The sequence below is a fragment of the Vulpes vulpes genome, chromosome 13 (assembly GCF_048418805.1).
Source record: "Vulpes vulpes isolate BD-2025 chromosome 13, VulVul3, whole genome shotgun sequence".
Lineage (NCBI taxonomy): Eukaryota > Metazoa > Chordata > Mammalia > Carnivora > Canidae > Vulpes > Vulpes vulpes.
In genome coordinates, this window is record NC_132792.1 from 128611192 (window position 1) to 128633993 (window position 22802).

The 22802-nt window shown below is 35.0% G+C and overlaps 1 protein-coding gene across 3 annotated transcripts in view; it reads right to left on the reverse strand.

Moving 5' to 3' along the window:
- FMN2 (formin 2) overlaps positions 1-22802 on the reverse strand; it is a 363611-nt gene that overhangs the window by 199615 nt on the left and 141194 nt on the right. The window contains exon 7 of one of the 3 annotated variants that reach the window (XR_011996328.1): positions 17214-17397. The exons of the other annotated variants lie outside the window; for them this stretch is intronic. The gene's annotated coding sequence lies outside the window, so the exon portion shown is untranslated. The remainder of the gene's footprint in view (positions 1-17213; positions 17398-22802) is intronic. 3 annotated transcript variants of the gene reach the window in all.

The window sequence follows — 22802 nt, forward strand, 5'->3', positions numbered from 1 at the left end:
CCTGCTTATGAAACCATTATCCCAGGTCCTGAAGGGCAGCAATTTCTATTTAACTCTCATGGTTTTGTTATAAGTCTGCTTAGAAAAAAACACTAGAGGAAAAGGAAAAAAAGGTTATGGTCAGATTACCAGAAGTGACAGCTGCCCTAACAGTTATCACATTTGATGACCTTGTCTTTCTTTTTCGTTTAACTTGGACCAATCAGTAAACTAATAAAATAATCATGCCCAGCTGTCATAAAGTCACAGAGTAAAACAATATTCTTAATAGCAATAACAGCATTCCTGGTTCCCCAGAAGGGATGGGGGTGGAGAAAAAAACGAAACACTTTCAGAAGGACCAACCACAAAAACCTCCACGCTCATTTATGCAAGCTTCTTGTATAAAGGAGTAATACCCCACAAGAGACAGTGCTTCCTCAAAAGAATATGTATGTATATATACACACATATATATATAAATTATGATTCTTCATTTGCTCTTTAAACATTTTATTAAATTTCAGATAAAATATTAGCTTAGAACTTGAATATGAATCCAGTCATACACCAAGTATTTCTATCAACAGTGTTATCTTCTTCAGAAGTGAACAGAAATTTAATACCAGAAAAACAAAAGGCATGTATCCTGTCCTAAAAAAAAACACTTTCTAAATTCAGATAAATACAATCTGGGTCCCATCTATGATACTGACAAAACTAAATGTATTTGAATCCATATATCAATTAACCTTTCTGCAGTGGTGACAAGCTAATCACATCTTTATAGAAACTCTTTATTTCACAGCTCCTAGCAGCCTTTCTCAAGCCTTTCAAGGTGAATTATTCTGACTTCACCTTAAATATTGGCAATCTTCAGAGTTCTATTCTCAGCACCTTATTCTGTTCACTTTATGACCTATCATTTCTCCTCTATAGATATACATGCCAGCACTTATAAATTCATTCTTGTAACTGTATCTTCAACTCTACAGTATCCTACTTTCCTAACAGGCATCTGCACAACTCCATTTGACATGTCTAAAACCAAACTCATCATCAGGTCCACTCCAAAACCTATCCATCTTCTCTTTTTATTCCATATGTTGAGATAATGGCACCACCGTTTTCCATCCACCTACTAAACTTAGAAATCTAGAAATCAATCTAGATTCTTACCTCTACTTCAGCTGTATATTCTGCCCTGTTAATTAGTCTTGTCAATTATAATTCCTCTGTATTTTTAGAACCCACTCTTCCTCTTCAATTCTATTATCAGCATCTATTTATATGTTTTATCTTACATAGATCAATATAAAAAATTTCTAACAAGCCTCCCAAATTTAGTGCAGTAGCTCTCAAAGTGTGCTCCCTGGATCAGCAGGCATGATCATCACCTAGGAACTTAATTAAAAATGCAAAATAATGGGCCCTATCACAAACTGACTAGCCAGAAAATATGGGCTTCAGATTTTCCTCAATCTGCACTTCAAAAGGCCTTTTAAGTGACTCTAGGATCACTGATGATTCTCATTGCTTCCTGTCCACTTTCCAAACTGATTTCCAAGTACCATCTCTGAGAGTTCTGATATTTGCATATCCTTCCTTGTTCTTTAAACCTGAGTGGCTCATGTTTACAAGTTAGTCTTTTAAAAGGTCATACAGACCTCCAGTCCATGAGCATAGAATATCTTTCCATTTGTTTGTGTCATCTTCAATTTCTTTCATCAATTTTTTATAGTTTTCAGAGTATAGATTGGAAGAATTAATATTGCTAAAATGTCCATACTACCCAAAGAAATCTACAGATTCAATGCAATCTCTATCAAACACCAATAGAATTTTTCACAGAACTACAACAAATAATCCTAAAATTAGTATGGAATTACAAAAGAAACTGAGTAGTCAAAGCAATCTTGAAAAAAGAAGAATAAAACTGGAGGTATCACAATCCCAGATTTCAAGAGATACTACAAAGCTATAATAATCAAAAAAGTATAGCACAAAAAAACAGACATATAGATCAATGTAACAGAACAGAAAACCCAGAAATAAACCCACAATTATGTAGGTCAATTAGCATACAACAAAGGAGACAAGATATACAATGAAAAAGGACAGTCTTTTTAATAAATGGTGCTGGGAAAAGTGGACAGCTACATGAAACTAGACAACTTTCTTATTCTATACACAAAAACAAACTCAAAGTAGATTAAAGACCTACACATGAGATCTGAAACCATAAAACTCCTAGAACAACAACATAGGCAGTAATCTCTTTGACATGGGCCTTAGTAACATTTTTCTAGATATGTCTCCTCAGGCAAAAGAAACAAAAGCAAAAATAAATCATTGGAACTACACCAAAATAAAACGCTTTTGTATATCAACAAAATGTAACATTACATTAAATGTAAAAATGTACCTTTTGTATATCAAAAAAAGGTAACCTACTGAATGGAAGAAGATATTGGCAAAAAGATCTATCCAACAATATATAAAGAACTTATATAACTCAACACTAATAAAAAAAATAACTATTATTATTTATAACAATAATCCAATTAGGAAATGAGCAGAGAACTTGAATAGACATTTTTCCAAAGAAGACATAACAGATGGCCAAGAGACCTATGAAAAGATGCTCAACATTACTAACCATTAAAGAAATGCAAATCAAAACCATAATGAGATATGATCTCACATCAGTCAGAGTAGCTAGTATCAAAAATACAAGAAATAACAAGTACCTGTGAGGATATGAAGAAAAAGGAACACTTGTGCACTATTGGTAGGAATGAAAATTGGTGCAACCACTGTGGAAAACAGTACTGAGGTTCCTCAAAAAATTAAAAATAGAAATACTATATGATCTAGTAATTCCTTTACTGGGTATTTACCCAAAGGAAATGTAAACACCAATTTGAAAAGACATATGCACCCCAATGTTTACTGCAGCATTATTTACAATAGCCAAGATATGGAAGAAAGCCAAATACACTGGAATATTCCTCAGCAATAAGAAAAGAATGAAATATTGCCATTGACAACATAATTGGTCCTATAGGTTATTATGCTAAGTGAAATAAGTCAGACAAGACAAAGACAAATGCCATATAATCTCACATATATATGTGGAATCTAAAAAAGAAAACACTTGAACAAACAGATAGCAACAACAACGAAAAAAAAACCAGAAATAGACCCATAAACACAGAGAACAAACTATTAGTTGTCAGAGGGGAAGAAGGTAGGAGGATGGGCAAAATGGGGAAAGAGTGGGAGAGATAGACTTCCCATTAGAAAATGAATAAAATCATGGGATTAAAAGTATAGCATAGAGAATATAGCCAATGATACTATAATAGTGATGTATGAGGAGAGATGGTGGTTATAATTGCGGCAAGCATAGCATAACATATAAAAATGTTGAATCATTATGTTGTACACCTGAAATTAATGTAACACTATGTGTCAACTATACTTCAATTTTAAAAAATGTTTAAATGTCTCATAGACTGTTCACTTGCTTTTTCTGTTATAATTCAAATGAACTTATTACAAACTGTATTTTACATTTAAATGCCTAAGATTAAAGGTAGAAATAATAAGCTATCATCATATTCTAGAAGGCAGAGGATAGATGTCTAAAAATATCAACTCTATAATTCTGTAGATTAACACTACCATAGTCACCATTTATCCTTTAAAAAAACACCTTGGATAACAAGAACCTGAAGCTATCAAACTAGAACATTCTTAGAATCCCAGTGACCACAGGTGCGATGGAGAGGAGAGAGTTGACTCTTAGAAGATGATCTCAGAAAACTTAGCTGAAAAATGGAAAATGCAGAATTAACAAATTTGAGATCTACAAAATTAGAACATATAATAAAAAAAAGGATTATTTTGAAGTTATCTAAATTCACATATTAGATTCAGCTACTGTTCTTACTAAAATTTTTATCTTAGATTACCCAAAGAGGCAGGACTGTGTAGAGATTATGAACATGGACTCTGGAAAATAAAGCATTATTTCTCAAACTTTATTATGCACATGAATTATTTGGGATCTTTTTTTAAATGCTGATTCTGATTCCTAGGTCTGGATACAGCTTTCTGGAAAAGCTACATCAACATCCTAAAGTCTCAGTTTCCTCATCTTAAAAAATAACAGCACCATTGATTTCAAAAAACTGTAGTGAATATTCAGCATAATGCACTTGACAGTCTTGGGAATACACTTAGCAAAAAGTGTACTCACTTGGACAGTAATAGCTATACAAAGTTTAAATAATTAGGGAAGCATTTTAAATGGCTTCTCAAAAATAAAATATCTGCCAACTTGTCATTACTCAGTTTAAGTCTATGAGAGAATTAATAATCTCTTCTTCCTCCAGATAATTTCCTAAGAAATCCAGACTTTTATTACTTCAAAATAGTTTTCCAGTGGTGGAAATGTGCAAATGACTTCTCCCTTAATTCTCTTCCTGGCATTGTACATGACCAATGGCATGTCTGCTGTGACCAGGTGCAATTTTAGGCCATAGAAAGAGAACAAAAGCATACACATGGCCCCAGTCAAACTTTTACAACCCTAATATAGTTAATATAATTAGATTGCATAACTAGAAATGTGTTTCAAATTAACATTAACTAGTATGTATCGTGAATGATTATCATATCAAGGAGATATATCCTTGGTCTATTTCCACTGTCTGTACTATTAAAAAATTTCTTCATTAAATTATAAACTAAGCCAGTACTAGAAAATTAAGAGTAGATGTATGATGGTAGGAGCAACAAAAGTAACAAGGATGTGTTCACACATATTTCTGTAGATTGCTAAACAGTTTCTGTGTTATCTTGAACCCCCATAACTTGGCTGACTGTATGGAAATTTCTAATAATTGGAGTTGCAGGACAGCATACAGTAATTAAATAGGTACACCAAAAGCTTAAGGTTGAACACAACTTGAAACTAGAATTCTGAAAACTACTCATTTTCACTAAATAAAGTTTTGTTTTATCTCAACTTTAACCACCTTTCTATGAAAATGTAGAGTGGAGGGATGCCTGGGTGGCTCAGCAGTTGAGCATCAGCCTTTGGCTCAGCTCATGATCCCCGGGGTCCTGGGATCCAGTCCTACATTAGGTTCTCCGCAGGGAGACTGCTTCCCCCTCTGCCTATGTCTCTGCCTCTTTCTGTGTCTCTCATGAATAAATAAATAAATAAATACTCTTTTTTAAATGTACAGTAGAATGAGAGAGACAAAACATAGTCTTCCCTTTACCTCTTCTTCTCACTGCTCACTCACTTACCCTTCTATCCTGGCAAAGCTAGACAGGGAGAGCATGAGTAAGTCTGACAGGACCATATCCTACATTGTTCAGGCTATGCTCCACAATGCATGTAGAGTGAGGGCAGGGAGCCAGCCAGCCCAGGGGAAGGGATACCTTTCCATAATTCTAACAAGACTCCTTTTGGGTTAGCTGCAACTCTGGTTCAAAATTCCAGCTCCATCACTGTCACATCCTTGGGCATCTTACTAAGTCACTTTGATATTTGTGTCCTGATCTGAAAAAGAGAGGGCATGCTTTATATGCAGGTTAATATGAGGATTACTGCAGATGTAAAGAAGTGCTGCCTACTCAAAATGCAGATCATAGGCTGCTGTCAAGTCCTCTGTGTTACCTGTCCAGTACGAAATTGAGAGCAAGAACTAGAAATTTTACAGCAATATGATGGGGTGATGTTTTATATGTTGAATTTGGATTTGTGTATCTTTCTTTGGGTTTTTCTAATTTCATTTATGTGGTAATTCATTTATATTGTAGTTTACAAAAGTTTCAGAACATAATGGATTAGGGATTTAAAAACTGGTCCTCCACTACGACAGCTTGAGATGGGAGCACCTGGGCAAAGGACAGTACTGATGTGCCACAGATTGAATATTTGTGTTTCCAAAAATCTATGTTGAAGCCTTGTGTCCAACATTATGGTATTAGGATGTGGAGCCTCAGGATGGTAATTAAGAGTGGAACTCTTAAAAATGGGATTAATGCCCTAAACAAGAGGCCCCAAAGAGACCCTTCACCCTTCTCCCATGTGAAGGTATAACAAAAAGATGGCTATTAGGAAGAAGGCTCTAATCCAGATGGTGAATCTGCCAGTGCCTTCATTTTGGACTTCTCAACCTCTAGAACTGTGAAAAATAAATCTCTGTTGTTCATTAGCCACCAAGTCTATGACATTCTGTTATAGCAGCTTGAATGGACTAAGCCTGGGGAAGGAAGGCCAGAATGATAAGGATGACACTGACCCAAAATCTACTCATAATTCCCCGTACCTTTCCCTACAACCTCAGGGTAAATAAAGATAGCAATAGGACTCTCAAAAGATGATTGATGAATTCTCTAGAGCAGTGCTGTCCAATACTGAACTAGTTCATACAGCTAGTCAGGCACTTGAAATAAGCAGACTTAAAAGAGTTGGTTTTGTTTTGTTTTGTTTTTTAATTATTTTGCCTGTCTCTTCATGCATTTTTTTAATGTGGCTACTAAAAAATGGAAAATTGTATATGTGGCTTGCATTATATTTCTACTGGGCAGCACGGATCAATAAGATCTAACAAATTCAGACAAATCACTAAACCATTTAGCTTGTACCTAGATTTCCTTTCTATTAAGTTAAAAAATAAAGGAAGCTAATGATGGCATGTGTCAAAGTTTTCTTGGCTGTTAAACAGGTCTCACTTCCAGGTCAGTTAAAACAAAAACAGAAACAAACAAAAAAACATGTCAGATTGTTCCCTATTAGATAGTATAAGCAAAACAAGTCAAAAGTATACTTCGAGGGAATGACATGACACAAATGCCAGAATATGAGGCCCCTGAGTTAGTTAGGAAGATACTTCTCTCCACCACACAATACTACAGAGAACTGAAACATCATATATTGAAAATCATTTTAGACTGGATTTGAACTTTCCAATTAATCAAATGTGGTTCATACTACTTGTTGATTATAATCAACTAACCTAAATGAAGCTATTTATAGAAATTAAAATAATATGTTGTTTTTTACTGTTTACAGAAATTATAATCAATCTTTAAGTGTCAATTTCAGCATTGAAATAGTAGGAAATAATTATCCAGCGTAGTATCAGCTCTCACATACAACCATACTAACAGTTTCATAGATATATTTCCATACTTTCAATAGAACCTTTACTTTATTATATATCTTTTAAACAATGTCTTTCTGTGACAGAACAGATTCCTTCTGTAGACTGGTCCATCTGATCTGAGACTCTGAATGGAGTCTAATACTGGCAAGCTAGAAATCTTAGCTGAATACTCTGTTCTGTTCAGTAGTCAGCTCTCTCCCCTCATACATTTGCCTTGGCCCCTACATCTTTTATTTTTGTCCTTCTCAATTTTGTTACCCCTTCCACAATATCATTTCATCTTGTTTTTCTTCCTGCCTCAGGAAACAATATTTTGCAGTGTCTTTAGAGGGTTACTTCTCCAATTATTTCCTTGGATTCTCTCTCCACTTCCAACCACCTAAACTACAAGAACCTCAAGGCCCTTCTGCTGCCTTTTTTTAAACTGCTTTTCTCTCTACTCTAACAAGCACATTTATAGTCTTTAGAAGGGCCTCACATATTTATACTGTATGGACTACTCACAGTTCTGACTACAAGTCTATGTCTTCAATTTCTTCCTGGGCACTTCCACTTGTAGGCCCTCTCTCCTTCAACTCAAAATTGACCAAATACTAACATACTTAGTCAACAAAACTAATGACCTTTGCAGCAGGTCCCATGTTTAAGAACTTATACCACAAAGTCCTCTTGGTTATTTAGCAATAGAACTTCTGAGTTTTAGTGGTTATATGGCTGGCCAGCTAACACACCATTTTTCACAGCCTACTTGATACCTAGATATAGCCATGTGACCAAGAGAGACAACAGAATATAGAAAGCAATACAACACAGCCTCAAAAAGGAATCTCTTTGCTTTCTATTTCCTCTTTCCTTCTTGAATCCTGCTTAAAGGCAGAATTATGGAAATAAGCTATCTTCCGCCATAATATATCCTAGGGGCAGTGAAGCAACAAGAGAGCTTAGAAATCAATCCCTGGACAACCTGGTGGAATTGAGCCACTCTACCCCCCTGGACACTTACCTGCCCAGACATTTCCATAAAGAGGAAGATTAACTTTCCATCCTTTATAGGTTCCAGTAGATGCAGCCAAATGAATATTTTAACTAAGGCATCCACTAAGTATAGGCATTCTATTAGACACGGGGGCAAATGCACATAAGACCAAAAAGAGGGAGGAATTCATCATCCTCTGTTCACCTATCTCTATTCCACAACCCCTGTATTTTACCCAGGAGCACCACCAGCCTGATATCGAGGTGGAGAACTTTGACCCATTTCTCTTCATTTCCATAACAAGTCACACATCAAAATCCACTGATGTTTCCTTTTCTTACCTTCCTCTCTTCAACTACCACCACCTTGTTACCAGTTCTTTCCCCCTACTCACACAGCATGGGAACTTTCTGCCTCTAGAACCACAGTCCTGCTCTCACAAAAGGCTGCTTTCACCGTGCCACTCCTCTTAACAGACATGTAGTGGCCTCTTATTTTTCTGTTCTATTTTCTACTATCAAAAGGACAAACTCAGACAACTCTCCAGAAAGGATGTTCAAGTGTCATTCCTCTAAGAGACTTTTTCTGAACCTCCTCCCATTTCTCATGCAAGTCTTATCTGGGCTGACTTAAGACCTTCTTCTTTAGTGTCATGAAACTGTACACTCTCCTCTATAATATACACACCATAAAGTACTTGTTGGGGTAATTCTCACTATAATACCAGCACCTCCAGATAGAAGCTATCCTACCATGTGCTTCAGTTCCTCCAACAAAGATGAATATACCACAGGCATATATTCAGTACATGTCTGCTGAATGAGTGACCTTTGTCTAAACTACTCAGCTTACCCCAGAAGCATTTCCACTCCCATACCTTCAAAAAATAGTTTTCACCCTTAGCTATAGATCAGAATGATCTAAGTAGCTTCTTAAACAAAGGATCCTACTCTCTGCTTTGAAAAGTCATTTTTCTCTAGGATAAAGCTCTGGAATATACATTTTCTTAAACACTCCACAGCTAATGGTGATGCAGTTAAGAAAGTATTTAAATATTTGCTAATTTATGTGTGATTCCACAACTAAACTCAAGTTGAGAACTGAAAGCTAAAAAAAAGAACTGAAAAATAAGAACTTATGTAATTTGACAGTCATGTTAAGACATAGTAGAAAGCCAATATGAACTATATTTATTATGTAACTAAAACCATGTTTAAATGATTAATCAGTCCACAATGGTGTTTGTTGTTAATTCAGAACTTTTAGTAAAGTATGTATTTTATCTAGTATTCCATGCGACATACATAATTAAGCTGATGCATCAAAGGCTTACACATTAAGTATCCAACAAACATATAACTTGAAGTTGCAGTTTCTTACTACAATCTATTGAAATCACACACTAAAGAAAGAAACCAAATAACTTGCTCATAGCCTAAATGCAGTCACAGCAAGGGTTTTGTTTCCTAATTCCCAGTCAGGGAGAGTGCACTGCTTTCTTCTGAAATGGTTTGGCAGGGCCTTGCTGGAAACTGATATTAGATTAGAGGGATAAATGGCCAGATCCAATAAGGCAAATCCTTTCTGAGTAGGGTAAGATAAGAAGAGTCAACTACAGAGATTAGGTAGAGGTAAATTCCAAAGCAGAATTATAGAATGTAAAAATTGCTGTTTCTCACACAGATATTAGAGCACAAGGCAGTATATCAAATGGTATGCAATGCACTCAAGGAGCAACAGATGCAAAAAGCATCCAAGAATACTCTAATGAGAAAGTAACAAGAGAATATGAGAAATATGAAACAGTAAAAACTAAAAAGCTTAAGGATAGGAGGAGATGCTGAGAGAGCATAATTGCCAGTCTTAGAATTCCCAACAATTTGAATTGTGTAGAGGTAAGAAATCTGTATTTCATTTCATGTCTTTGCTTAAATTAGCAGCTATGTAACTGTGAACGAGTTCTTTACCCAGTGGATCTCAACTTCCCTCTCTGTGGAATATAGTTAATAATCCACATGCAATATGCCAATAATTTAAGACAATCAAATATGCAACATGAAATAGTTTTAAAGTATAAAACATCTAGCAAATATAAGGTGTTGGTATTAATTTAACAATCCAGTAAGTAGCAGTTATATTTTATAATGTTGTAAAACCACTTGAGCTTATTCCAACAAACGAAAAAACAAGCAATAATAGAAAGTCATAAGGACTAAACTAAAGAAAGTTTGGCTAACTCTAGAACTAAGAGAACAACTCACACATTAGCTAATCCCCACCCCCTCACAAATTTGCAAAGTGCTGTTTTTCTAAGAACTCTTTATACTGTTGGTCATCTCATAACCTTGATATGGACTCAGTTTTTTTACTTTGGAAAGATATGGTCATCTTTAGATATTTGATCCAATGAGTATCAGGAACCAAGAGACTTCTCTGTACTGTCTGATACTACTTCAAGAAAAAAGCAAACATCTTAGATCTTAAATAGTCTGCACTCAAAAGTAAAGAATGTTTGTATGGGATTTTGCAGAGCAAGAGGTTATCAGGGATTTTTTAGTCCACATACACAGGCAAGGAGGACTGCAGTCTTATTTACACTACCACCTTCTCCTATTCCGATTACTGTTAAGCCTCAGGGCAGGGTGGTCGGCCTCACAGGCATCCAACAGCATTCCAAGGCACTACAGACCAGAGGAGGCATTGACACTGACCATGCCCAGGAGTGATATCTCCAGACTATCTGGTTGGCACCAGACAACCCTGTGTACTTGGGCAGCTTCAGCACAATCTGGGAAACAAAACAGGTACAGTCTGCTAATTGGTGAGATATCTGAATCCTTCACTGACTAAGAATCTAGAAGTCAACCTTGAAAATCACATTCTATTATGATAAAAACTACCTGCTTCTTAACTTAGTCCTGGATGAGTGTCTTGGCATAGGTGTCAAGCTACAGCTTCGATGGGAGCTACTTGCTCTTCCAGAGCTGCCTGTGAGTCTGAGTCAACCTCAGGAGGAGACAGAGCTGTAGAGTTTGGTAAGGTCATCAGTAAGAACCTATGTGTGTTCTCCCTGACTGTCAACATCCCTCACTTGGTTGTGTTAATATAAATTTTAGATGTCAGTTTAAAAAGCTGTGTTTCCTGGTTCTATTATAATCTGGGTGCTATTCCTTAACTAAATGAGTTAACTGTTTCAACCTGTTCTGGCACCATCTTTTTGGTTCCTGCTCTTATTCTCATTTAGTCCATGATCCTGAGACCAGTGTCCTGCTCCCATATCCCAGGTTGTCCCAAATAATTGGAAGCGTGAACTTCAAGTAAGTACAATAAGTCTATGGGACATCTCACCAAATAAAAACTACTATCCACCTGGATCTCCATTGTTTTTCAATAACAATATCTTCCTCTGCTATATTTTGTACACTCATGGACCATTATAAATCATTATATCAGAAATCAAGTCAGACACAAAACTCTTAATTAGAAACATCAAATGTATGTTACATAAAGCTCATTTGATAAACTCTAAGAAATATGTGTCATTCCTTGTTTCAAGAATGGTGCTCTCAAATAGAGAGTCATATCTATCTGGACCACAAGATCTCTCTCATTTATCCACTCAGTGGTTTGATTCCTCTCTTCTGCACCCTAAGATGCAGGCAGGTAAAGAAAAGGAGCAGAGCCACAGGCCTGTGCTCAATAAATTCAAACTGAATGAAGTAATTAAGTATCCTAAAAACTTCGGTCCATAGACAGCATATTCAAATCACGTCTGCCAAAAAAATAACGATTATGTATTGATTCACAAAAGAAGAAAGCAATGTTCAGAATGTAAAATTGGCAAAAGATCTACAACAACATGGAATAGGCTGGAATTTCCACTGAGCTCTGCCTGACTCCAAAGCTCACTTGTTGCCCCTACTCTAGGCCCCGTCAGCCACTCACATGCACACGTGTGCACACGCACACGCGCACACACACACACACACACACACACATCCCTTGCAGTACCCTTGACATAGAGTACCAAACATTGTATGAGAATCCACTAACAATAAAACAAGGGGAAATCTTGGGCTTTATGAGATTTTTTGTTAAAGGGAAAAATTTAAAAGAATTAGAAATTCAGTTCCTGGGTCCCCTGGGTGGCTCAGTCAGTTAAGCATCTGACTCTTGGTTTCAGCTCAAATCATGATGTCAGTGTCCAGCTACTTGCTGGGCATGGAGCCTCCTTAACAATCTCTCTCTCTCTCTCAATCTCTCTCATTCACTTCCTTTCCCTCTGCCCCTTCCCCCCCCTCCACTCCTTTCACTATCTCTTTAAAAAAAAAAAGAGAGAGAGAGAGAACAAAGAAAGAATTCCATTTTTATTATCTCAACTTCCCCTTTCTTATATTATAGTGAAGTCTTTAGAATGATCTTGGCTAACAGAACAAAACCAATAAAAAATAATTTTAAAAAAAGAATCTAAAATGATACTTAAATTAATGAGAAAAAAGTATATTAAGTTAGATTTTAATAAAATGCTTGTTACATTTCCAAATTTCATATTTCATTTAATAAATATAGTAACAGGGAATAAAACATTGAAATAAATAACACTATGATCTTACAGTATTTTTCTAATTAAAACCAACTACCATAAATCCCCATCTCTCTCTACTTCTTAAACACAGAGAAAACATACAGAGATGTTTAAGCTCCTTGAATTAAAAACAAACAAATAAACAAACCACACATACATAAACTTCTCTTGTGTTATTTGGACATAGCCTTTTGCCAGTGTAGCCAGTTTTGTCATATAGATACATGAAAGATATAACTTGGTCCTTCATTTCAAATATCTTGGTGATCAGAAAACAATGTTGCATCTATCTGATAACATGCAAGTCTATTAAATTGCATTTTTCTCTTCAAAATTCCTTCTAAAAATCTGGTTTTAGATATTTAAATGTTAACTTTATGTTTTTAGCATTTAAAATTCACTGGGAACTCTTACAGGTTAGGATTAGAATTAAAGCATCAAAAAAATCGTCAGTACATCTAAATATTGCATAATATTACTAAAAATATTTGGATCAAATGGTTCTACAGAATATGGACATCAACATCTCACTTCATATTTTATTATTATCAATGAGTGATGCTAATCATCACAAATAAAAGATATGATGTAGGTAAAATAATGACAAACCCAAATGAATAAACAATTCTTATTGAAACCATTTTCACATTTATTATTATCTTACGGCAACTACATTGAGACAATACTACTTGGCATATAATAATAAAGTACTTTATGCTGTTGATTCTTGGAATTGCTGAAAAAACCCAATGAAGCAGTGACTACTACTGTCTATGTTTTACAGCTCATCACACACCCAGGTAGCGACAGAGCAGGATGTGCACCCACGCAGTCAGGCTCAGGTCCTGCCCTCTGAGCCACTCTCTGCACCACCTGGAACCTTCTATACGAAGAGCACACTTTCTGACAAAGCACTTCACACACCATGCCTCACTTTTCCCACAACTTCCTCAGTATCCTGTGTTATTATATAAAATGAAGGACAGATAAAACACATGGGAATAAATTTATTTTTCAAATTGTTAGCTAAAATGCAAACCTTAAACCAAAACCCCCTGTCTGGATATTCTGTTTTCTGTATTACTCAATTTCAGGCAAAATATTAAAAACAAAAGCTGAAATAGTTCCCTTCCTTTGTAGTGTAACAACAACATGTCAGAGATAAATTCAAATTAAAAGTGTTATTTTTTTTTAAGATTTTATTTATTTATTTGAGAGAAACAGAGATTTGAAAGAACACAAGCAAGAAGAGGGACAGAGGAAGAAGCAGACTCCCGGCTGAGCAGGGAGCTGTATGCAGGCCTCAGTCCCACTGGGTTCATGGCCTGAGCCAAAGGCAGACACTTAGCCAACTAAGCCACTCAGGGGTCCCTAGATTAAAAGTATTATATTGAAGAAGTTAAATATTCAGGATATGAATGACCACCTAACTTAAGCTTATTGAGTAGAATCACATAACAAACTTTTAATTTTTCAGTGAATGTTTTTCAGTTTGTGGCCTACTCAGGCTGCTTTTCTTCCTATTCTTCTGCCATTGGCAATGACATTGAGAGAGAGACAAAACTTGATTTCTGGCTCTATCTATGAACATTATGGTGCTTTTAGCAGTGTGAAGATATATAAGAGTGAAATTGCATTTGATCCTACCCTGTTGAAGAACACATGTCCAGCTTTCTTGCAATTGTACAATCTTTATTTTTGGAAATGACATACTGACTAAGCAACTGGCTGATTTTCCAAAGACCTCCTAGAGTTTGGAAGTAAAAGAGTGATAAACATGGACTTGTCAGTGAGCTAATTTATGATGTTCATTTTTAGAGAATAAAAGTTTCAATATGTGATTTTAAGCCTTTACAGACCAATAGTCGTCTTTCTGATGGCACCATTTTGAGGGATTGTGTGTTAACATATTCCCTTTCTTCAACAATTCCATTTATTTATTTATTTATTTATTTATTTATTTATTTATTTATTTATTTAAAAAGATTTATTGATTTATTTTGGAGAGAGAGGGAAGGAGTGGAGGCGGGAGGGGCAGAAGGAGAGAAAAACTTAAGCACACTCCCCACAGAGCCCAATGCAGGCCTTAGATCTCAGGACCCTGAAATCATGACCTGAACAGAAACCAAGAGTTGAATCTTAACTGCCAAGCCACAAAGGTACCCCTCAACAATTCCACTTAAAGAAAATTTTACTGTACTAAATAATTGTCGCCCTCTCATAGAACAACAGTCTAATCATTCCCTCCTAGAATCTGTGTGTAATATGTTCAGAAAAGACAAGTCAGATCAAATTAATCAAAACTAAGAAACTAAGTCAAATCATAATAATAAGGAAACAAATTATTTTTCTTAAAAGGATTCATTCAAAAGTCAAATAAAAGCAATATCAGAATCAGATATTATTTGGGATTACAAGTTTGTTTCTCTCAGTTCAGCATTGTTTTCTTGAGTCTAGGGCAGCAAGAAGGCAAAAAGACTCAAGTATATACATGGAATAGAATTCTGTAGTCAAATAAATGGATTATCTCTTATGAAAACAAAATTGTTACCCCAGTCTTCAGATTACTGTTTTGTTTTGTTTTGTTTTGTTTTGTTTTGTTTTGTTTTATACGGCAAGAGGTAGAAATATAACCTGAGGACCCAAGTTCCAAATGCAAGCCTCTTCCATAATTGGTCCAATTTGTCTAAAAGATCACCTGCATCCTATACATAGCTATTCTTAGTGAAGGCAATACCAAATTTGCAGAAGACATGGTAAAGACTTTCTTTCATGTCTTTGAATTTCCTAAGGCACTTCCATAAAAGGCTAAGCCCAAAATGGCAAACAAGAGGAAAATGAAACTCCTGAAACTCCAAGAACAATGTAATTTACATATGGCCTTTTGTCAAAAAGTCTAATGATTAGGAAACACATCATCTATAAGACTGGTAATGGACCCATTCCACGAGCTATCTTACGGTGTTAGGGGCCTGAAGTATACAGTTAAGGGCCAGGCTAAATTCCCCAAAACTAAAACCTTCCGTTGTAAAAAGAATAGATGTTGCTAGAGAGGAGGAAGAAAAATCCATTTGTAGGTAATCCTCTAAAAGGAAACTGTTCTTCTACCAACAGAACTAAGTGAATGCAAAGAACAGAAGCCATGCAAAAGAAGCTGTGACTCTCAAGAGAATCTCACCTAACTTTCACAGGTCACTCATTAACTAAATTTGCTTGAACAGAATCATCAACCCACACTTTTATGTCCATCCCACTATAAACACAAGCTAATTCTATACCAAAAACAGTTTCTTAAGAGGGAAACAGGGAGCCCTCACATATAACATAATAGACACAAATATCCTAGAGTATTAAAATATCATCACACTTTTTTTTTAAGGATATATGAGTAACTAATGAGTAAGTTACTAAACTTTCTGAGTGGAATTCTATCTGCCATTCCAAATTGGATATTGGAGGAGAGGGATGAGAACAGAGGCGGACCCTTATTCTCAGAGGTTATCAGGTGACTTCTACCACCTGAAGACAAGAAAATCTTCAGGTTCACTGATGCAAGATTACATATTCAACAAATCAGTAACTGATTGAAATAAAAAGATCTCTTAAAAGAAAAGCAAATAAAGGGATGTGTGGATAGCTTAGTTAAGCATCCGCCTTCCGCTCGGCTCATGATCCCAGGGTCCTGGGAGCATCAAACTCCCCAATTCTCCCTTTTCCTCTGCCCCCTCTCCCTTGCTTGTGCTTTCTCTCTCTTTGTCTCTCTTTTCTCTCTCAAATAAACAAATAAAATCTTTAAAAAAAAAAAAAAAGAAAGAAAAGAAAAGAAGTATCACAAAAAAAAGTATCACAACAATTTTACAAATATTCTTTAACTTCATCTCAGATTGATAACTTGACCTAGAAGTCCCTCTATTTAATTATGCAAGAATGATACCCAGGCTCAGGCACTTTTTCCCAACTACTATGGAGACACCCTAGGACATTAAAGAATCATTCTTGATTTACTACAATATCTCAGGCTTCTTTTTCTCCCATTCCAATTTTTGAACTGAAGTAAAAAACCTAGTAACTAAAGTAAAGGCAGGAAAGAGAAGGATTCAAGTTTCTACAGTTGGTCTGATAAAACATGCCTGATATGATAAAACATAAGGTCAGAAAGCTAGCCAGTAAAGAGCAAAATAACGTCTTGTGTTTTCTCAGGATCACAGGAAATACAGGAATTATTCTCATCCAATTCAACATGATTTTCTAATTACATCTAATCTGTGGAGAGACTGGTACATATGTACCTTTTTGGTAACAACAGAAGTTCTTATACATCTCCTAAGGCAGAAGTTATATAATTATTCTGCAACATACAATTATGACAAGTGTGACATATGTCTCTGTGATAGAAAAGAAACAGACATGCAAACCCAGACTAGATTTGGGCTTAAAGAGACACAAATTGGCATCTTCACATATAATGCTCAAGTGCACTCACCCTTCCAAGGCCTCTTTCCCTTTCTTCTACAATGGGTTTTCCCTTTTCTGGAAGTTCTCTATACCCTTGATATCTTCTCCGACAGAAGTTCTGCCCAGTGTGTAAAATTTCTTTGGCCCTCCTCACCTTTTCCTCCTCTTTTCAGGGTAAGAATCATGGCGAGGGTAGGGGGGATGAGTGTCACCTGAGGAGGTTGTTAATGCAAAAAAAATTCAATAATTTCTTCGAATTTTTTCTGCCTTCCTTTCTTTCTTTCTTTCTTTCTTTCTTTCTTTCTTTCTCTCTCTCTCTCTCTCTCTCTCTCTCTCTCTCTCTCTCTCTTTTTATTTTATTTTATTTTTTTTTTTGCTTTGTCCCCACAGAAAACCAGCTGACACTGTGGGCTAAAGGACAGGCTAACTGGAATGGATGAAAAGGAACCAATTATCACAGCCATCAAGCAATTAAAAAATATCTTTTCAATTAAAAGGATCCAGGGAAAAAGTGAATTCATGCACTGTAACAATTCTATTGTACCCACATCTCTTTCATCCATCTGAAAGGTTGACTCACATATACCCCACTCTTTAAAGAAACTATGAAATACACACATTGTTACCAGTAGGTATCGCAATAGTTCTCAGGAACCCATTTCCAAAGTTCCCAAATAATTGGAATGGCCCACTTTACTTGTCAAGGTAGGGAGATCAATGTGTAATGTTTGAGATCATTCTCTTGCTTCTGATTCTTTGTTTAAAAACATAGAAAAGGGAGGAATTTAATATTTTCATTTTATCCCGAATTAGTAAGGGAAACTAGGTCCTATTCCCTCTAAGATAATTGTATTGAGTTTTTCAGAATAAGTAATATCTTTTCAAATGTCAACTTCTCTGAACCTTAGCATGAGTCTTCATAAAGATATTATGTTAATCTCTAAAAATGACCTGTGTAGTTAAAAAAAAATCAATAAAGTAATCTTAGCAAAAGAGTTTCACATGCTTAGAACACAGACGAACTCTTATCACTATTTTTCAGTATAGTATTTGAAGTCCAAGCCACAGCCAACTGAGAAAAAAGAAAAATAAAAGTATTCAAATTGAAAAAGTAAAACTGTTGCTATTTACAGATGACATGATACTAAATATAGAAAACTCTAGGGACTCCAAAAAAAATCTAAACTAAAAAATGAATCTTTACTGAATCTTTAGAGAACCTTTACTGAAACTTTACTGGTGCAAAATTAATATATATATATATATATATATATATATATATATATATATATAAATCTGTTGCACTTTCATATACTAACAATAAATTTTCATAAAAAGAAATTAAGAAAACACTCCCATTTATAATTGCATCCAAAAGAATAAATATCTAGGAATAAATTTAATCAAAAGAAAGAAAGACCTATACTCTGAAAACTGTAAGAACTGGTGAAAGAAATTAAAGACAACACAAATAAATGGAAAAATATACTGTACTCATGGACAGAAAAAAAATAATATTGTTAAAACGTCCATACTACCCAAAGCAATCTACAAATTCAATGCAATCTCTGTCAAAATACCAATGTCATTTTTCACGGAACTAGAACAAATAATCCTAAAATTTGTATGGAACCACAGAGACCCCAAATAGCCAAAACAATCTTAAGAATGAAAAAGAAAACTAGAGTTATAACACTCCCTAATTTTAAACTACACTACAAATCTAGTTAAGAATGGTGCAGTATTGACACAAAAACACACAGATCAATGGAATAGAATGAAGACTCCAGAAATAAAACCACATTTATTTGATCAATTAATCTATGATACAAAAGGCAAGAATATACAATGGGGAAAAATAGTCTCTTCAATAAATGGTGTTGGGAAAACTGGACAATTGTACACAAAATAATGAAACTGAATGACTTTCTTATATCAAATTCAAAAATAAATTCAAAAGGTTTTAAAGACCTAAATGTAAAACCTAAAACCAAAAAACTCCTAGAAGAAAACATTGGCAGTAAACTCTTGGACATCGGTCTGAGCAATATTTTCTTGGATCTGTCTCCCCAGGCAAGTGCAACAAAAGCAAAAACAAAACAAAACAAAACAAAAACAAACAAACAAAAACTGTACTTTTCTAAAAACTTGAGATTATGAAATGCCTGTGAAAGTTTAATCAATGAAAAAAAAACGGATAGACAATACATAAACTACTAAAAATTTACACCAGATTACATTTTAAAAATACAATATTGGTGTAAATGAAAACACATATAAGATTAAATAAATATGTGAACAAACGGCAAGACCACAGTAAGATGAGTAAGAAAGACAGTGATGACAATGAGAGACTCAATGTAGTCCTGGGTGGCCTAGTGGGGGGAAAAAGGTATAGGAGACTATTATGAAGGAGGAATGGTATAGGTATTAACACAGAGCAATGAAATCCATGAAATCATATTAGTAACATCAAGAATGGCAAGCATAACTTACTAAGTGGGATTTAAAAAAAGAGAGAGAGAGCAAACAACAAATTAGGTATGAATCATGTGTTAAATTCCTTTCTACAAAAAAAAAAAAAATTCCTTTCTACAATTTTGCATGCACTACTGATTGCAATAAATGAAACAGTAATACTACCACAACAGGAAATATACAAGAGGACAGATTCTTGAATCATGTGAAATTTTAAGTATAATTAAGATATCCATTCTCATTCTTGGAAACATTAGGAGCTGATGTGGCCTGGCTAAAAATAAGGTTATAAATATATTTTTAAAAAGATTCTTAAAGTAGGTTTTGAATTCCATCATGTTGCATGAATTCAAATTAGGTAAAAGAATGATCAAATGAAAGAGATTCGGTAATATAAATGTTAGGATACTCACGGTTAATACAGAATATAAGTAATACTTCCTGGAAAAGTGGAGGAAACACATGAAACATGTTACCCGGAAGAAAACCACACAATGAAGATAAATGAGTGTAAGAAGTGCCTAGAAATGCTTTGGAGAACAGGGGGACATTTTAAAAGGGAGAAACTCAGAAGGATACTAAAGACCTGATAAATTTGACAAGAAAACTTATTCCTAACCATTATTTCTGGTTCCTGAAGACATTTGTTGAATAACATGACACCAACGAGGATCACCTCATAAGGGACTTTATAGTGTTTAAGTAGAAAAATCTCTCAATTAGCTATTTTGTGAGTTTAAAAATGCAAACCATCAAATCATTTCAAGTCCTACCTGTAACTACTCCAAGCCCCTGGGATACCACTTTGGATTCAACAGCTCAAGGTCTCAAATGTCTATGCCTTCAGAAGCTGTGTTTTTCCTCCAAGTTATAGGTACTATTCTAATTTAGCCAATTGCATAATTTGCATTTTTAATTGAGGTACAGTTGACAAGGTTACATTAGCCTCAGGTGTACAATAGTGATTTGACACCTTTATATGTTATGCTCTGCTCCCTAGTGTAACTACCATCTATATATCTTAAATTAAATTAATTATCTTCCTGTTTAATTTTTTATATCACCAAAACATACAGAATAAACTGAATCCACTTTGTCATTTGGTTATTTTCTTCCTGTGTACTGTGTAATGGTCAGATTTTGAAATAACACCAAGCTTTACCCATACTCAGCATAAAAAGGAGGAAATATTTCTAATCTTTATAGAATGGGAAATTTGTTTTGGTCTTATACTTGGCTGCTTTGCATTGTTTGGTTTTTGGGAAACAATACAGAATGCAAAAAGAGAGTCTAATGAGAGTTTTATTGTTGTCATCAGAATATGAGTCCTCTCTAACTGCTTCTTGTGTGGCAATATTCAAAAGGAGGCTAAGCATTTTAGTAATATGAAAGTTTCTGCTTACAAAAAACCAGCAGTCTATCTGATATTGGCAGCAGAATATTGCAATCTAACTTTTAAAAAAATGTTACTTTGCTGCTGAAAAGGAAAAAATCCACAAACAAGAATACTTTACCCAGAAAGGTTGTCATATAGAATAGAAAAAGAGAGTTTCTCAGACAAATAAAAATCAAAGGAGTTCATGACCACTAAACCAGTCCCACAAGAAATATTAAAAGGGACTGGGACTCTCTGAGTGGAAAAAAATCATATATGAAAGTGTAAAAAGAAGAAACACAAAAACAATAAAAATAACTATTTCTATTAAAAAATCATCAAGAGATTCACAAAATAAAAGGATATTAAACATGATACCATAAACCTAAAACCTAAGTGGGAGAAGAGTAAATAATGGGATTGATATTAAGCAACCATCACCTTCATATAGAATGCTAAATGCAGAAGAGGTTATATATACAAATCTAATAGTAACCACCAATCAAAAACCACTAACAGATATGCAAAAAATGTAGAGTAAGAACCCAAGTGTATCACAAAAGAAAATCAGCAAACCACGAAAGACAGCAAGAGAAGAAAGGATCAGAGAGAAACTACCTAAACAACCAAAAAACAAGTAACAAAATAGCAATAAATATATATATATCAATAATTACTTTGTTTTTTTTAAAGATTTTATTTATTTATTCCTAAGAGACACAGAGAGAGAGAGAGAGGCAGAGACACAGACAGAGGGAGAAGCAGGCTCTATGCAGGGAGCCCGATGTGGGACTCAATCCTGGGACTCCAGGATCACATCCTGAGCCAAAGGCAGATGCTCAGCCGCTGAGCCACCCAGGCATCCCTATCAATAATTACTTTAAATTGAAATGGACTAAATACACCAATCAAAAGATATGGGGTATAAGAATGATTAAAAAAAAAACCAGGACTCATTCTTAGGCTGCCTACAAGAGACTCATTTCAAACCTAAAGCCACCTGCAGATTGAAAATGAGGGGATGGAGAAATATTTATCCTGGAACTAGTTGTTAAAAGAAAGCTAGAGTAGCAATACTTATATTGGGGAAAAATTGACTTTAAAACAAAGACTGTAAAAAGAAACAAAGAAAGACACATTAAAATAACAAAGGGAACAATCCAACAAGAAGATATAACAATTGTAAATACTGATGCATCCAACATAGGAGCACTGAAATACATAAAACACAGTTAATAAGAAATGTAAAGGAACTGATCAATAGTATACAATTAAGGGCACATGAGTGGCTCAGCGGGTAAGCATCTGCCTTCAGTTCAGGGTGTGATCCTGGGATCCTGGGATGAAGTCCTACTGAGCTCCCTGCAGGGAGCCTGCTTCTCCCTCTGCCTATGTCTCTGCCTCTCTCTCTCTCTCTCTCTCTCTCTCTCTCTCATGAATAAATAAATACAATCTTTTAAAAAGGTACTAATACAATTATAGCGGAGGACTTTAATATCTCACATATATCAATGGACAGATGATCCAAACAGAAAATCAACAAGGAAACAGTGGCTTTGAATGACACACTTGGCAGATGAAACTATCAGATATTTTCAGAACATTATCCAGAATAGATCACATATTATGTCACAAAACAAGTCTCAACAAATTCAAAAAGACTGAAGGCATATCATGCATATTTTCTGACTACAACACTATGAAACTAAAAATCAACCATAACACAAAATCTAGAAAAACCACGAATACATGGGGGTTATATAA